This window comes from Halichoerus grypus, chromosome 5, assembly GCF_964656455.1.
Source record: "Halichoerus grypus chromosome 5, mHalGry1.hap1.1, whole genome shotgun sequence".
Taxonomy (NCBI): Eukaryota; Metazoa; Chordata; class Mammalia; order Carnivora; family Phocidae; genus Halichoerus; species Halichoerus grypus.
The window spans coordinates 61,440,133-61,455,865 of record NC_135716.1 but is presented as its reverse complement, the minus strand read 5'-3'; the positions used below and the strand labels follow the sequence as shown (position 1 = coordinate 61,455,865).

Here is a 15,733-nt window from a genome sequence, read left to right as displayed (position 1 = left end):
CACTTTTTAATATATATAAATGTCTAATCATTATGTGGTACACCTGAAACTAATACAATATTGTATGTCAACTATACTCCAAATTTATAAATAAATAATTGATGTTCTTCACATCACCACTAATATTTAAAATTACAGGTCTAGATTAATCACATTTAAAATTTTTTTTAAATGCACGGATACACCTGCTTTCCAAAAAGCATTAGCCTCTTTGAAGAACTCATGATGTTTCTGGGATTAAACGTGTCGGCTATAAAAGTGACGTCCACTCAGCATTGGTTTCCAGGAGTTGATCGCATTTTTTTCTTCCCAGTTCCCACATCTCTAATGTGGGAGCTGATGTGATGGACCGTAGAAACACTTCAGAAGGCAATGTAAAACAAAAGCAGTGGGAAAATCCCTAAAAGCCCACATTACTGATAAAACAACAGCGGCAGCTGTAAAGTGATTTGGGAACACAAAGTGCCTGAAAGTACCATATGCATTTAATCAAAATAAGCCTCAGAAACAAGAAATAATATCCAAAATATTTCACTGGCTTAAGGGATTTTTAATGAGAAAAAACATCCCAGTCTGATTAAACCTATGAATAAGCCATATATTAGACAAAAATTCTTGTTCACATTAAGCACCTCCCCTTGATTAGCAATAATCACACCTCGGATAAACCTCATTGGCCACGATACTTCCACTGTGCAAAGCTGCCTCCCCTCGAACACTCTTCACTGCTATCAGAGCTTGGAATCAACCTAGAAAAGGATAAAAGCCCCCACTGGCTCACCATACCTTTAAGCCTGAGGACTTTTGGCAAAAGATTCCCAGAAAATTGCTCAGCTGATCCAGAGATTAACCCATTTGTAAATGCATCCAGTAGTCACTGAGCGTGCTGGGGTTTTATTCATTTAATGAATGAATACTGGTCTAATGCCAATCTGTAGGTGGTTAAAAATAAAGGACCCCATTTAATCCTACTCCGGACTTTTCGTTTTGCTTCTCAATACAGGACTGCTGTGGATATGTCAATGCTACTTCCAGAATTACAGATTCCTACAGAATAATTCAAGGATACTAATGTTGAGGCAGCTCTTTCTGCCCACTGGTCCCATCCCCATGCTATAATAAAACCACAACAAACAAACAAACAACGATACTGATGCTAACAGCAGGAGGACAAAGAACTCCATGCACTTTGCTCAGACACTATTCATTCGAACTCTTATGTGTAGGGATGCCTGGGTGGCTCAGTTGGTTAAGCGTCTGCCTTCCGCTTGGGTCATGATCCCAGCGTCCTGGAATCGAGCCCCACATCCGGCTCCCTGCTTAGCAGGGAGCCCGCTTCTCCCTCGACCTGCAGCTCCCCCTGCTTGTGCTCTCTCTCTGACAAATAAATAAATATTTAAAAAAAAGAATTCTTACGTGTAAAAAACGAACAAAAAAGCAAATGATGCATTCTACATGCATGATCAACAGTGGTCAAAAACATGGCTCTATGCAAGACAAAAAAAAAAGTAAGAAAGAAAAAGAAATAAGCTAACATTAAATTGCAATAATTCAAAGACCATAAGACTGGAAGAGCCATTAGAAGCCATCAAAAATATAATAAGATTCCAGACTATGAATTCTATCCAATTTATATTTTCAATGATTAGCAAGTTACCTGCCACATGATAGGAGGCTGAACAAATAAATAAATGAGTTGATGTTCTCTGCTATGATAGAGAGCTCTAATATCTAGTCTCTGCTTCTTCTATAATAATAGAATACCAAATTTTCAGCTGGGTACAGGACTGCCCAGAATCAAAACTACATTTCCCAGTCTCCATTGCAGCTAGATGCACATATAATTAAGTTCTAACCAATGAGATAAAAGTAGACGTGGAATGCTCTATTTTCTTTGCTTCTTCCTTCCTGCTGTGTGGAATGCAAGGATAAAGGCTAGAGTTCCAACAATCATCTTGTAGACCAAGAGGTGACCCTGGGAATTAAACTAACCCAGGGTGGAGCCACACAAGACGGATGTGGCCTGAGTTTCTGACCCAGGGAGTTTCAGAACATTCCAGTACTGATAACCCTTCACATTCTCACATGTGAAATAAACTTGTATCTTCCTTCAGTCACTGATATTTGGGGGTTTCCTTTATTTGCAGCTGAACCAAGTCTTAAATAATACACATGCTTTACTTAATCATTTCCCTGCTGCCTGTTTAGCTAGTTTTCCATTTTTAGCCTCTTCAAATAGTGCCACCACCACAAAAGGGGCCAAAAAACTTTTCCTGTAAAGAGACAGACAATAAATATTTTAGGGTTTGCAGGGCACATATGGTCTCTCACATATTCTTCTTCCTCCTTTTTTTTTTTTCAACATCTCCTTAAGAATGTAAAAGCCATTCCTCGCTCATAGGCTGTACAAAAACAAACTCCACAGCCCAGATTTGACCTGCGGGCTGCAGTTCACGGACCTGTGTTTTAAGGCAATCACTCCAGACTTTTTTCCAGCCTCAGAACTCACTATACGAACAAAATTTTATTGGTGTGCGAATATGTAAAAGAGAGTAAGAGTTGGCCTGGTTGGGTTGGGCTGTTTCCTTTTCTCCTCTTTATTCTCACCTCTGACCCCCACTGCCCAAAAGGACTTCCCCCAATCCACAAGGCTCCTTAGGAGGCACTTTGAAAACCACTGATCTCTGACTTAACACTTTGCAGCCTCTGTCATCTATTTGTTCAAGTGCTATAGTAAGTCTAGGCGCATTTTTTTTTTTAAGAAAATCTCAATCATATCAGCAGGTCATCCTTTAGAGTCTCTACTCCATATGTAGTAATGTTGTAGGTACACGAGTATATATATATATATATATATATATATATATATATATATATATATATATACACTCATGCACACATACATATGTATTTATGAGGAAATAGGTTATTTTCAACATAAAATCTGATGGTCGATAATTCTCCCTATAAAGGAAGGTAAGTGATGCCACTATTCACATAAACAGGGACATAAATTGTATACTGCTCCCTCCTGTTTACAAAGACTGGCCAGGAAGGGAAGGCATACTTACAGCTGTAATTGCCTTAAAGAGATCGCAGACTATACTTTTAAACTTCAGCCACGCTTCAAAGGTAAAGGTGAAGGCCCAAAGATTACTCTTTATTCAACAGAACATCTTAGTTTTTAGAACATCTTGGACATTTGAGGGTAGCAATGGAAGTCTAATGAATGAGTCCTAGAGTGGAAAATAAACATGAATCTTAAGGGTTTGGGGAGCTCTTTGAGTAAAAGGAGAAAAAAAAAGAGACATGGGCGAAGTGAGACCTAGGACAAAACACAGCTAAGGAGAAGTTATCAGTTGCTAGGTAATAGAGATATATTACCTAATATATATAACAGGTAATGGAAATAATAGGAATAAAGATACTATACTAAGTTTTTTACTGCTTACTGACCTCTGTTGATATATAGCCCCTCTTTAATACCCCCAACTTTCAATAAAATCAGTCACATATAGGCCTATCCTAAAGATAGCGTAAGGGGAACTACATGGAAAATGAGATGCATTACATCTCTTTTGGTGTAATATTTAAATAATATAGAAACAAAAAAGAGAGAACACTTAAGGTTGCAAGATGAGAAGCAGAGAACAAGCATTTAATGAGAGCAAGACACTGGAGCTTGGGCTGTCTATGATTTCTTTAAAGATATTCTGGGTGGAGGGGACCACCTGGGTGGCTCAATCAGTTAAGCCTCTGACTTTGGCTCAGGTCATAATCTTGGGGTCTTGGGATCAAGCCCTGTGTCAGGCTCCCTAGTCAGCGGGAAGTCAGCTTCTACTTCTTCCTCTCCCTTTGCCACCCTCCCCACCACCCCCCCCCCCCCGGCTCATGCTCTCTCTCTCAAATAAATAAATAAAATCTTTTTTAAAAAAAATTTTAGGGGTGCCTGGGTGGCTTAGTCAGCTAAGTGTCTGCCTTCAGCTCAGGTCATAATCCCCGGGTGCTGGGATCTAGCCCCACATAGGGCTCCCTGCTCAGTGGGGAGCCTGCTTCTCCCTCTCCCTCTGTCGCTCCCCCTGCTTGTGCTCTCTCTCACTTTCCCGCTCTTTGTCAAATAAATAAAATTTAAAAAAAAATTTTTTTAGATATCCTTGGAAGATGTTGAGAGGATATTAAATATTAAGAGGAATGGTAACCCCAGAGCCCTAGAGCACTGGAGGGCATCTACACAGGTACCACTTAAGTTGCATACACATGCATTCTATTTAATTTATTTCACAAAAAAGGGAATCACAATTTTTACGTATTTCTCTAAGACATCTTTTTAATCAATACATATAGACATTCTTTTTAATACCTGATACAGTATTTATTTATTTATTTGAGAAAGAGAGAGAGAACACATGAGTGGGGGGAGGGGCTGAGGGGGAGGAAGAGGGAGAAAGAGAATCTCAAGCAGACTCTAAGCTGAGGGTGGAGCCCAACTCGGGGCTCAATCCCACAACCCTGAGATCATGACCTGAGCCAGAACCAACAGTCAGACGCCCAATCAACTGAGCCACCCAGGCACCCCCTATTTTTTAAATTAATTTATTTATTTGAGAGAGAGAGAGAGAGCGCAGGCACATGAGTAGGGGGAGGGGCAGAAGGAGAGGAAGAGAGGCAGACTCCCCACTGAGCGTGGAGCCCCACATAGGGCTTAATCTCACTACCCTGAGATTGGACACTTAACCAAATGAGCAACCCAGGCGCCCCTAGCTGATACAATATTTAATATTTTGGTACAATATTATATGAATACACCAAAATTAATTTGACTATTTCCATGTTGATCATCAAAGGTAATTCCAATTTTTACTATTTTGCATAATGTTATAATGAGTAAGTACTCATACATACACACACACTCACACATGCTTCTATATGTAGAGCAGATACCTAGACATGTTCCCTCCACCTCACACACCAAAACCAACAATTGGTTCTGCAAGACTTACTGAGCTCAGACTTCCAATATAAACTATCCTTCAAGCCTTGATTCTCCGGTTTCCATTATGGTCAATGAAGGAGATAAAAACTATGTTAAGACATGAATCAGATTTTTCCCCTCCAACCCAATCAGTAGCCAGATTTCATTTATGAAATAATCTCTCCCTTTTCTATTGTTTGTTTCCCATCATTTCCTACCTATGATCAAGTCTATTACTCAGGCTTCCTCTAACCCATTAATAGTTACTTCTCTTGTGGCACCAGTCCAAGTTGTTATAATCGTTATACCTAAATATTCAGTAAGACTAGTTTCCTTTCAGTGGCTTTTTTCCTAGAATATTTCACCTTTGTTGTATCTGTTAATTTATTCTTTAAACTGAATGTTAGAATTATTTTGTCAAATTTTTTTAAATTAGGGGGTTGCATTAAATCTGTTAATTAAATTTAAGAAAACTGGGGGCAACTGGCTGGCTCAGTCGGTAGAGCATATGACCCTTGATCCCAGGGATGTAAATTCAAGTCCCACGTAGGGTGTAGAGATTACTTAAAAATAAAATCTTTAGGGGCCCCTGGTGGCTCAGTCAGTTAAGCGTCTGACTCATGATCTCGGTTCAGGTGTTGATCTCAGGGTGGTGAGTTCAAGCCCCCTCATTGGGCTCCATGCTGGGCGTGAAGCCTACTTAAAAAAATAAATAAATAAAATATTTAAAAAAGAGTTAACTTAAGAGTAACTATCATTTTACAGTTCACATTTGGCATAGAAAAATAAATGAACACTACACAATCAAAAATAACAAGCACAGGGGTACCTGGCTGGCTCAGTTAGTAAAGCATATGACTCTTGATATCAGGGTTGTAAGTTAGAGCCCCATATTGGGTACAAAGATTACTCAAAAATAAAAAAATTGGGGGACCGCCTTGGTGGCTCAGTTGGCTAAGCAACCAACTGTTAGTTTCGGGTCAGGTCATGATCTCAGGGTCCTGGGATGGAGCCCCATGTTGGGCTCCCTGCTCAGTGGAGAGTCTGCTCCCTCCCCCTCTGCCCCCCAAATAAATACATAAATCTTTTTTAAAAATAACAAAATAAAATCTAAAAAATAAATAAATAATAAAAATAAAACATCTTTTTAAAAATTTAATAAATAACAAGCACATGGGGAAACAAGGCATCAAGAGTGAGATCAGCAGGAGAAAAATATTCAGCAGAAACAGACCCACAAAGACTACAAATATTGAATTTACTGACAAGTTTTTTTTAAACTATGTTTACTATGTGTGTCAGCTTTTTCTAAATGACAAACCACCTGAACTCAATGGCTTAAAACAACAAACTTTTTTTTTTAAGATTTTATTTATTCATTTGATACAGAGAAAGAGAGAGAGAGAGCACAAGCAGAGGGAGCGGCAGGCAGAAGAGAGAGGGAGAAGCAAACTCCCCGCTGAGCAGGGAACCTGATGCGGGGCTCGATCCCAGGACCCTGGGGTCATGACCTGAGCCGAAGGCAGATGCTTAACTGACTGAGCCACCCAGGCGCCCTTAACAACAAACATTTCTATTACTCATGAATTTGGGTTAGTTGGGAGCATTTTCTGATCTGGGCAGACTCAGCTAGGGCTGGATGGTCTAGGATGGCCTCATCCATATCTGGGACTGCTGGGATGCCTGGAATGGTTGGAAATGCTGGGGTCTCCTTCTACATGTCCCGTCATCTTCCAAGAGGCTAGCCCAGGATCGTTCACATACTAACAAAGCATTGCCTATAGGATGAGAAGACAAGCCCTAATGCACTAGCCCTTTTGATGCCTTTTCTTAGGAGTTTGCTACTTCCCCGCTAACCAAAGTGTGTCACATGGCCACACCGAGAGACAGCATAGAGATCCATATCCAAGAGTATGGTAATTCTGGTGGCCATTTTGTAAAAAATCTCCCTCACTGTATTTATTTATTTTTTTTTTTTTTTAAAGATTTTGTTTATTTATTTGACAGAGAGAGATACACAGCGAGAGAGAGAACACAAGCAGGGGGAGTGGGAGAGGGAGAAGCAGGCTTCCCGCAGAGCAGGGAGCCCGATGCGGGGCTCGATCCCAGGACTCCGGGATCATGACCTGAGCCGAAGGCAGACGCTTAACGACTGAGCCACCCAGGCGCCACCTCTCCCTCACTGTATTTAAAGAAATGAGATACAAGCTTGCAATGTGTGAAGAAAATAGGAAACAACAAAAAGAGATCTAGCAGAGAGTATCACTCTCAGATCCACGCAAGAAGGCAAGCAGGGCCACATACTTTAGAGAGTCCTTATTATCACAAACACGCATAAAAATAAAGAATACATGAGGACCACTGTCACTCAGGATCATGCACGCTCCTTTCTTATAGCTAACACCCTTCAGAATCTTTCTGTCATCAAAAACTGCATCTAAAAGCTGTGAAGCTGTTTGTGTTCTGCCTCTGTCACCATCAGAGACAGATACTCCTTCAGAGTAAGGAAGGGATTTAAGGGACAGGAATATGCTAAAGTCAGAATAAAGAAAACTTGTCAAATCCTTTCTCTCGGTTAACATAAATTCAATAAATCCTTGCAAAACTGTACTGTTTCCCAGAAATGCCACGTATCCATTTATTTTTGTTAGGGATAAGCCTGCTAAACGATTTAAAACAAACAATGAAACAAAGAAAAAAATTGAATTTTTTAAAATAAAAGACATAATAACAGTATTCAAAACTCACTGGACATGTTTCAAAGGAAATTAAAGATAGAACTAATAAACTAGAAAGTAAATCAGAAGCCAGAATGCAGCTAAGAGAAACAAAAGCTGCAAAATGTAACGGGAAAAGGTCTAATCTGCATTTAATCAGCATTCCAGTAGGACAGGAGATAAATGGAACAGAAGTGATAAGTGTAGAGAGAATGACTGATAATTTTCCAAAATAATGGAAAACACCAATACACAGATTCAAGGAACCTAATGTACTCCAAGAAGAATAGATAAAAACAACAAATACACAACTAAATATATCATAATAAAACAGCAGAAGAACAAAGACAAAAAAATCTTAAAAGCATCTAAGAATAGGGGCGCCCGGGTGGCTCAGTCAGTTAAGCGACAGACTCTGGATTTCAGCTCAAGTCATGTTCTCAGGGCCGTGAGATCGAGCCCTGCACTGGGCTCTGCACTCAGCGTGGAACCTACTTGGGATTCTTTCCCTATGCCCCTCTCCCTGTTCATGTGCATGTGCATTCTCTCTCTCTCTCAAATAAATAAATCAATCTTTAAAAAAAAAAAAAAGCATCTAAGGGGCACCTGGGTGACTCAGTCGGTTAAGCATCTGCCTTCGGCTCAGATCATGACCCCGGGGTCCTGGGATCGAGTCCCACATCAGGCTCCTTGCTCAGCGGGGAGCCTGCTTCTCCCTCTCCCTCTGCCCCTGCTCATGTGTGCTCTCTTTCTCTCCCTCTCTCCCTCTCCCTCTGTCAAATAAATAAATAAAATCTGTAAAAAATATAATAAAATCAAATATAAAAAGCATCTAAGAATAAAGACAAATTAACTTGAGAAGGGCTAGACTGACAGTCAACAGCAATAAGGGAAACAAGAAAGCAGCAGAATGATATCCTCAATGTTCTATAAAAAAGTAATTGTCAATGGGGGCGCCTGGGTGGCTCAGTCGTTAAGCGTCTGCCTTCGGCTCAGGTCATGATCCCGGGGTCCTGGGATCGAGCCCCACATCGGGCTCCCTGCTCATGGGAAGCCTGCTTCTCCCTCTCCCACTCCCCCTGCTTGTGTTCCCTCTCTCGCTGTGTCTCTCTCTGTCAAATAAATAAACAAAATCTTAAAAACAAAACAAAACAAAACAACTAGTTGCCAATGTAGAGTCCTGTACAGACCAAAAATAGCCTTAAGAAGGACAAATAAAGGCCTTTTCAGACAAACAAAAACAGAGTTGCTCACCAGCAAATCTTCACTAAGGGAAATTCTCATAGTTGTAATTTCAGGCATGTAGAATGTGACACCACAGAGAAAGTCTGAGATACAAGAAGGAAAGGAGAGCAAAGAACAAGGAGAATACATCTGCCTATCTGAACAACTAGAACTGAATAAAATGATCATCAAGGAATGCATCATGCATGTTTTCCCCCAGATGCTGCAGCACCAGCCCCAAGAAGCTTTATACCCAAAAGAGGTGGCTGGCTACCTTCTAAGGGCCTAGAAAAATGATGGAATTATTGATTATAGGACAAAGATTCCCTTCAATCCCACCAACAGCAAGAAACATGGTAAAAACACAAGACCAGAAAAGAAAGGGCTCCAGTGGACATAGAAGAGAAGAGCTGTGAACGGCCACGTCTAAAGCTGCAAATCCTAAGCAGGGCATCAACACCCAAAGGGAGAAGGGGAGAAGCTAGAGGGAAAAACAGGAAGGGGCTTGGGGTTCTGTGCGTCACTACAAGTGTTCCCACCAGATTTGGTAAGTCCCAAGAATAGTGCAATCTGAGAAAGTAAGGGCTTCAGTAATAGCTTCTTTATGTAGCTATGAAGCTAAAGAAAGGAAACCTCTTTTAAAATGGGTTAAAATGGATGGGGAGGGGGGCGCCTGGGTGGCCTGGGTGGCTCAGTCAGTTAAGCATCTACCTTCGGCTCAGGTCATGATCCCAGGGTCCTGGGATTGAGTCCCACATTGGGCTCCCTGCTCAGCGGGGAGTGTGCTTCTCCCTCTCCCTCTGGGCTCCCCCTGCTTGTGCTCTCTCTCTCTCTCTCTCTGACAAATAAACAAAAGAAATCTTTAAAAAATAATAAAAATTTTAAAAATAAAACAAAATGGGTGGCTCAGTCAGTTAAGCGTCTGGCTGTTGATTTAGGCTCAGGTCATGATCTCAGGGTGGTGAGATCAAACCCGGATTCAGGCTCCCCGCTCAGTGGGGAGTCTGCTGGAGATTCTGTCTCTCTCTCTGCCCCTCCCTGCACTTGCAATGGCTCACATGCCCTCTCTCTCTCTCTCTCTCTCTCTCTCTCTCAAATAAATAAATAAATAAATCTTTAAAAAAATAAAAATAAAAAAATTTATGTGTGGGGAGACCAGTAGGGGGAGGTCTTGCACCCTACCACTTATTCATTGCAGATCCCAAAAGAGGATTCCCAAGCGGAAGAAGCCTACTTTACTCCAGGAGGAAGAATGTCTCCTTGCCCAACACCAAGCTCAGCCAGTAAGAAAAATACCACAACTCAGCCAATGAGGAACTGTCATCACCCTGAATACTCTATTTCCTCCAATGGACTTTCATACGAAGCAGCCCCTCCCAACTTCCTCCTTTTCTCTATAAAGTGACATTCCTCCCCAGACTTGCCTATGCTTTGCCATCGCTGGAATGTCCCTAATTTGCAATTCCTCTGCTATTCCCAAATAAACGCATTTAGCTGGTAAAACAAAACAAGACAAAACAAACAAACAAAAAAACACCTGGCTGTTTTACTTTTAACCTTGACACAACTAAGAAAGCAGGATCAAAAGGGCACCTACCCAGTGTCATCTCACCAACTTGAAGCTCAAATCCCAGCTCTGCCATTTACTAACCCCTTATGTGTAAAGTGGGGATAACCTTACTACCTACTTCATAATATATGAGATTTAATGGTAATTATAGTAGTAGTTTCACATGACAGGCATTATGCTAATGTCCTTGGAGCATTAGCTCATTTAACTGAGTAAATAGTGGCAACGTTTGGCAGATTCCAGCCCTGGATTCTCTCCACAATAGCCCTGTTGGAGCAAATCTGCACAGTATTGCACACACATTTTCCACTGGCTTCTCTTTAACAAAATGAAGCCATGAGTTTTATGTAAATAAACATGTATTTTTTGCTATGTAAGTATACCTGGAAACAAAGCATTACTGAAAGCAAAATTTTCAAATACATGGGATGAGTGGCTTCACAGAAGAAGGAAGTCTCAGCTTAACTTCCTAGCTCCCATTGAACTAAATTTACTGCAGTCCTGCTGTTTGAATGAAGGTTTTTGCATGTAAAATTTCAAGACTAAAGCAGGGCGTAAAGACAAGGGCCCTCTTCTGAGGGACCATTTCCTCCACGCTCTGCTGCCGGTGACAGTGAACTCTAGAGGTGCTTCGGCTAACATCACATTGCTTTTGCTATTTTCTCATTTAGATACATTGTATGATGTCGGCAGTTTGAAGTCCTATTTAGTTCTTTTGTTTTGTTTTGTTTTGTTTTGTTTTTTATTTGACAGAGAGAGAGAGGGAGAGAGCAAGCACAAGCAGGGGGAATGGCAGGCAGGGGAGAAGCAGGCTCCCCGCTGAGCACGGAGCCCGATGCAGGACTCGATCCCAGGACCCCGGGATCATGACCTGAGCTGAAGGCAGATGCTTAACCGACTGAGCCACCCAGGCGCCCCTAAAGTCATATTTAGTTCTCTTCCCAGAATTCAATATACACAGAACATATACTTCCTAGGTCCTTACCTGCCTATTTAAACTTGGAAAAACTCGAAGCTTAGCCACAATCACTAAAAAGTTTGAAAAAAAATTATTTAGAAAGATAATTAAAAAGACTAAGATTATTTGAACAAAAGTAGGAATAATTAAAACCCTTTCCAACAGTATGAAGTGTTCTTTCCTGGAAGCTCCTGGCAAGCTGTTCTCATAAAATGTGTACACTTGTAACTCTGAGCCTTTGAACAAAATTTTTTTTCCAATTTATTGAGAAATAAAACACCACTGTGTATAAGTTTAAGATGTACAGCATGATGGTTTGATTTACACATATTGCAAAATGATAACCCCAATAGGTTTGGCTAACATGCATCATCTCACAGAGATACAATGAAAAGGAAAGAAAGAAGAAAAGAGAAAATTTTCCCTGTGACGAGAACTCTTAGGATCTACTCTCTTTACAACTTTCCTACCTATCACACAGCAGTGTTTGCTATAGTCATCATGTTGTACATTACAGTTAGTACTTATAACTAGAAACTTGTACCTTGTGACCACCTTCCTCTAATTCCCTCTTCCCCCACCCCCTGGCTTTTTGTAAACTCAACATATCAGTGAGATCATACAGCATTTGTCTGTCTCTGACTTATTTCATTCAGCATAATGCCCTTGGGATCCATCCATGTTGTCACAAATAGCAGGATTTCCTCATTTTTTTAATTACTGAATATATTCCATGGTATATATACACCACAACTTCATTATCCATTCATCCATTGATGGACACAGGTTGTTTCCATGTCTTGGCTATTATAAATAATGCTGCTATGAACATGAGGGTGCAGATATTTTGTTTCCTTTGGATATATTCCCAGAAGTAGAATTGCAGGATCATATGGTATTTCTATTTTTAATTTTTTGAGGATCCTTCATACCGTTTTCCATGGTGGCTGCACCAATTTACATTCCCACCCACAGTGCGCAAGGGCTCTCTTTTCTCCACATCCTTGCCAGCACTTATTTCTTGTCTTTTTGATGATGGCCATTCTAACAGACATGAGGTGATATCTCATTGTGGTTTTAATTTACATTTCCCTAATGACTAGTAATGTTGAGCATCTTTCTATCTTTTCTGTTGGCCTTTTGTGTATCTTCTTTGGGAAAAATGTCTATTTATGTCCTTTGTCCATTTTGTAACTGGGTTATTTGTTTTTTGCTATTGAGTTGTATGAGTTCTTTATGTAGTTTGGATATTAACTTTTCATCAGATATATGGTTTGCAAATATTTTTCCCATTCCACAGGCCTTTTCACTTTGTTGATGGTTTCCTTTGCTGTACAGAAGCTTTTCTTTTTCTTTCACTGTACAGAAGACTTGATGTAGTCTCACTTATTTATTTTTTATTTTTTTGGAGGAGGGGCAGAGAGAGAGAGAGAGAGAGAAAGAATCTTAAGCAGGCTCCACACTGGCTGTGGAGCTCGACGTGAGGCTTGATCTCACGACCCTGAGATCATGACCTGAGCCAAAATCACGAGTTGGAGGCTCAACCAACTGAGCCACCCAGGAACCCCATCAGTTGTTTGTTTTTCACTGTGTTGTTTGTGGGCAACCTTTTTAGAACCAGACCTTACAGCAGCATTTAAAACATGCCATAGTCAGACACCCAGAAAGACACCGATGGCTGCCTACATTCACAATCATGCCTCCATCATCTTCCTAGCTAATAGAAACTTGATTTGATTCAGGTGGTACGTGGCTATTGGCTTCAGAGAAGCCTAGACCCTTCCCCAATCATGAATGACTTATTCATATTCTTATTTCCCTCAGAATAATTAGTTTAGACATGAGCATGTTACATGATTATGACCAAGAAGACATGAAAGGAAGACTGCCAAAAAAGAAAGGAGGATTTCTGGGAGATTTTCCACTGGTAGAAAGAGACAGCCCCTCTTCATCCAGTTAGAGTTAACATCTGCTTGTGAGGATGAGGAATATGAAGCTAAAGCAGCCATCCTGGACTGTGAAGAAAACAACCAAAGCCATACTCAGGCCAGCCAACTCACCGAGTATAGAAGAAAATGAGTCTTTGATATCACCTTTGACTCTGAGCCACTGAATTAACCAACCTCAGAACCACAGTAGACTTATTTTTGTTTGAGAGGATATATATTTCGTATTGTTTAAGTCAGTTGAGGCAGAATTTCTTATTAATATCCCAAAATACAGACCCAGTTTAAAACCAGAGTCATCAGGTGCCTGGGTGGCTCAGTCAGTTAAGCATCTGCCTTTGGCTCAGGTCATGATCCCCGGGTCCTGGGATCGAGTCCCACATCGGGCTCCCTGCTCAGCAGGGAGCCTGCTTCTCCCTCTGCCTGCCACTCCCCCTGCTTGTGCTCTCTCTCTCTCGCTCTCTGACAAATAAATAAATAAAATCTTAAAAAATATATTAAAAAGAGAAACAGAGTCATCAGTGACTCTTTCTTATGACCTAATCCATTACTACATATTGTCAAGCCTTTTCAGATTCTCTCACCCATCTCTCCCTCCCCTTATACATCTCACTGCCAATCCAGACTTGTAGAACATTTCACTTCTGGATTATTCACTAATGTAGCTTCTTAGCTCATCCCCAGTGTCCAGTTCCCTTGGTTTAATATTTCTCATATACGATGGCCTCCTGTGGCAAACATTTGGAGGTTCCCAATTTTGCCCAGTGAATGTTGGCTCAATTCTTCACTTAGTTTTCAAAAGTCTTAGTTGGAATTTTTGAGCACATGGTTAACTAGCCCAACTTCATTTCAGGCAGACTATGCCCTCCTGAGCAGCACGTGTGGTACATTTCCAAAGGCCACTGCTGGACATGGCCTCCGCATAGCTGGCCAGCCCCGTAGTGTGTTTCCAAAGCTCATGCACTGTAGGTGGTTCGCCCTGGAAGGAGAAGTCCAGCCCCCCTCACAATTCAGCTGCTGTCAGTGGTCTGTTTCCTTCTAGAACGTCTTCACCATTTAGACTTCTTGCATTTACTTTCTTTCTCATTTCTTTCACCTTAACTTCTTCTTTTTTCTCTTTTGAGGACTTCTTAAAGTTTTTTTTCCTTTATTTTGACACTTAAAAAAAAAAACCTATTTTCATTCTCAAATCCCTAACTTTATTTTTAACATATTTTATAGCCTTCTCATTTTCATACTTATCTTTTTATTTCAGTAGTTGTAGCCTTTCACATCTTTTATTTTAAATCTTTTATTTCACCTCTCATTTTCAATCTCACTCTTTTACCTGTTTTAAACTTTCAGCTTTTAGTCGTACGATTTTTTTCAATTTTTTCTTAGATGACTTTTTTTTTTTTTAAGATTTTATTTGACAGAGAGAGACACAGCGAGAGAGGGAACACAAGCAGGGGAATTGGAAGAGGGAGAAGCAGGCTTCCCACGGAGCAGAGAGCCCAATGTGGGGCTCGATCCCAGGACCCTGGGACCATGACCCGAGCCAAAGGCAGACACTTAACGACTGAGCCACTCGGGTGCCCCAGATGACTCTTTTTTTAATTACATTTTTTTATTCTCTCAATAGGTTATGAACATTTTTCAGTTCTCTACATAGTCTTTTTACTTACAATAAATCTTCAGAAGTAAGGTTACACTTGGATGGGTGCTAAGTTTTTTTTAAGTAACTCTGTACCCAACATGGGGCTTGAATTCACGACCCCAAGATCAAGAGTTGCATGCTCTACTGACTGAGTCAGCCAGGTGCCCCTAGGTGGTTCTTCATTTTAAGTCCTTTAACCTTTTACCTCTCCCTATTTTTACTTTTTTCTCCCCTTTTTCCTTTTCTTATTTTTCTTACGTATAGTTGGTTTTTCTTATGTCTACCCAGACACATGACCAGAGCAATGTGATTAGAAAAGGTCCACACCAGGGGCACCTGGGTGGCTCAGTCAGCTAAGTATCTGACTTCAGCTCAGGTCATGATAACGGGATCCTGGGATTGAGCCCCACGTTGAGCCCCACATCAGGCTCCATGCTCTGTGGGGAGTCTGCTTCTCCCTCTCCCTCGCCCCCTGCCCCTCCCCCTGCTCATGCTCTCTCTCAAATAATAAAATCTTTTTTATTTTTTCTTTTTTTTTTTTTTTTAAAGATTTTATTTATTTATTTGAGAGAGAGAGAATGAGAGAGAGCGAGTACATGAGAGGGGGGAGGGTCAGAGAGAGAAGCAGACTCCCTGCCGAGCAGGGAGCCCGATGCGGGACTCGATCCAGGGACTCCAGGATCATGACCTGAGCCGAAGGCAGTCGCTTA

General features: G+C 40.9%; 1 pseudogene; it reads right to left on the bottom strand.

Annotated features, from left to right (window-relative positions):
* Positions 1–638: 638 nt before the first annotated feature.
* On the bottom strand, positions 639–703 carry LOC118546633 (U4 spliceosomal RNA; annotated as a pseudogene).
* Between the last annotated feature and the right edge of the window lie 15,030 nt (positions 704–15,733).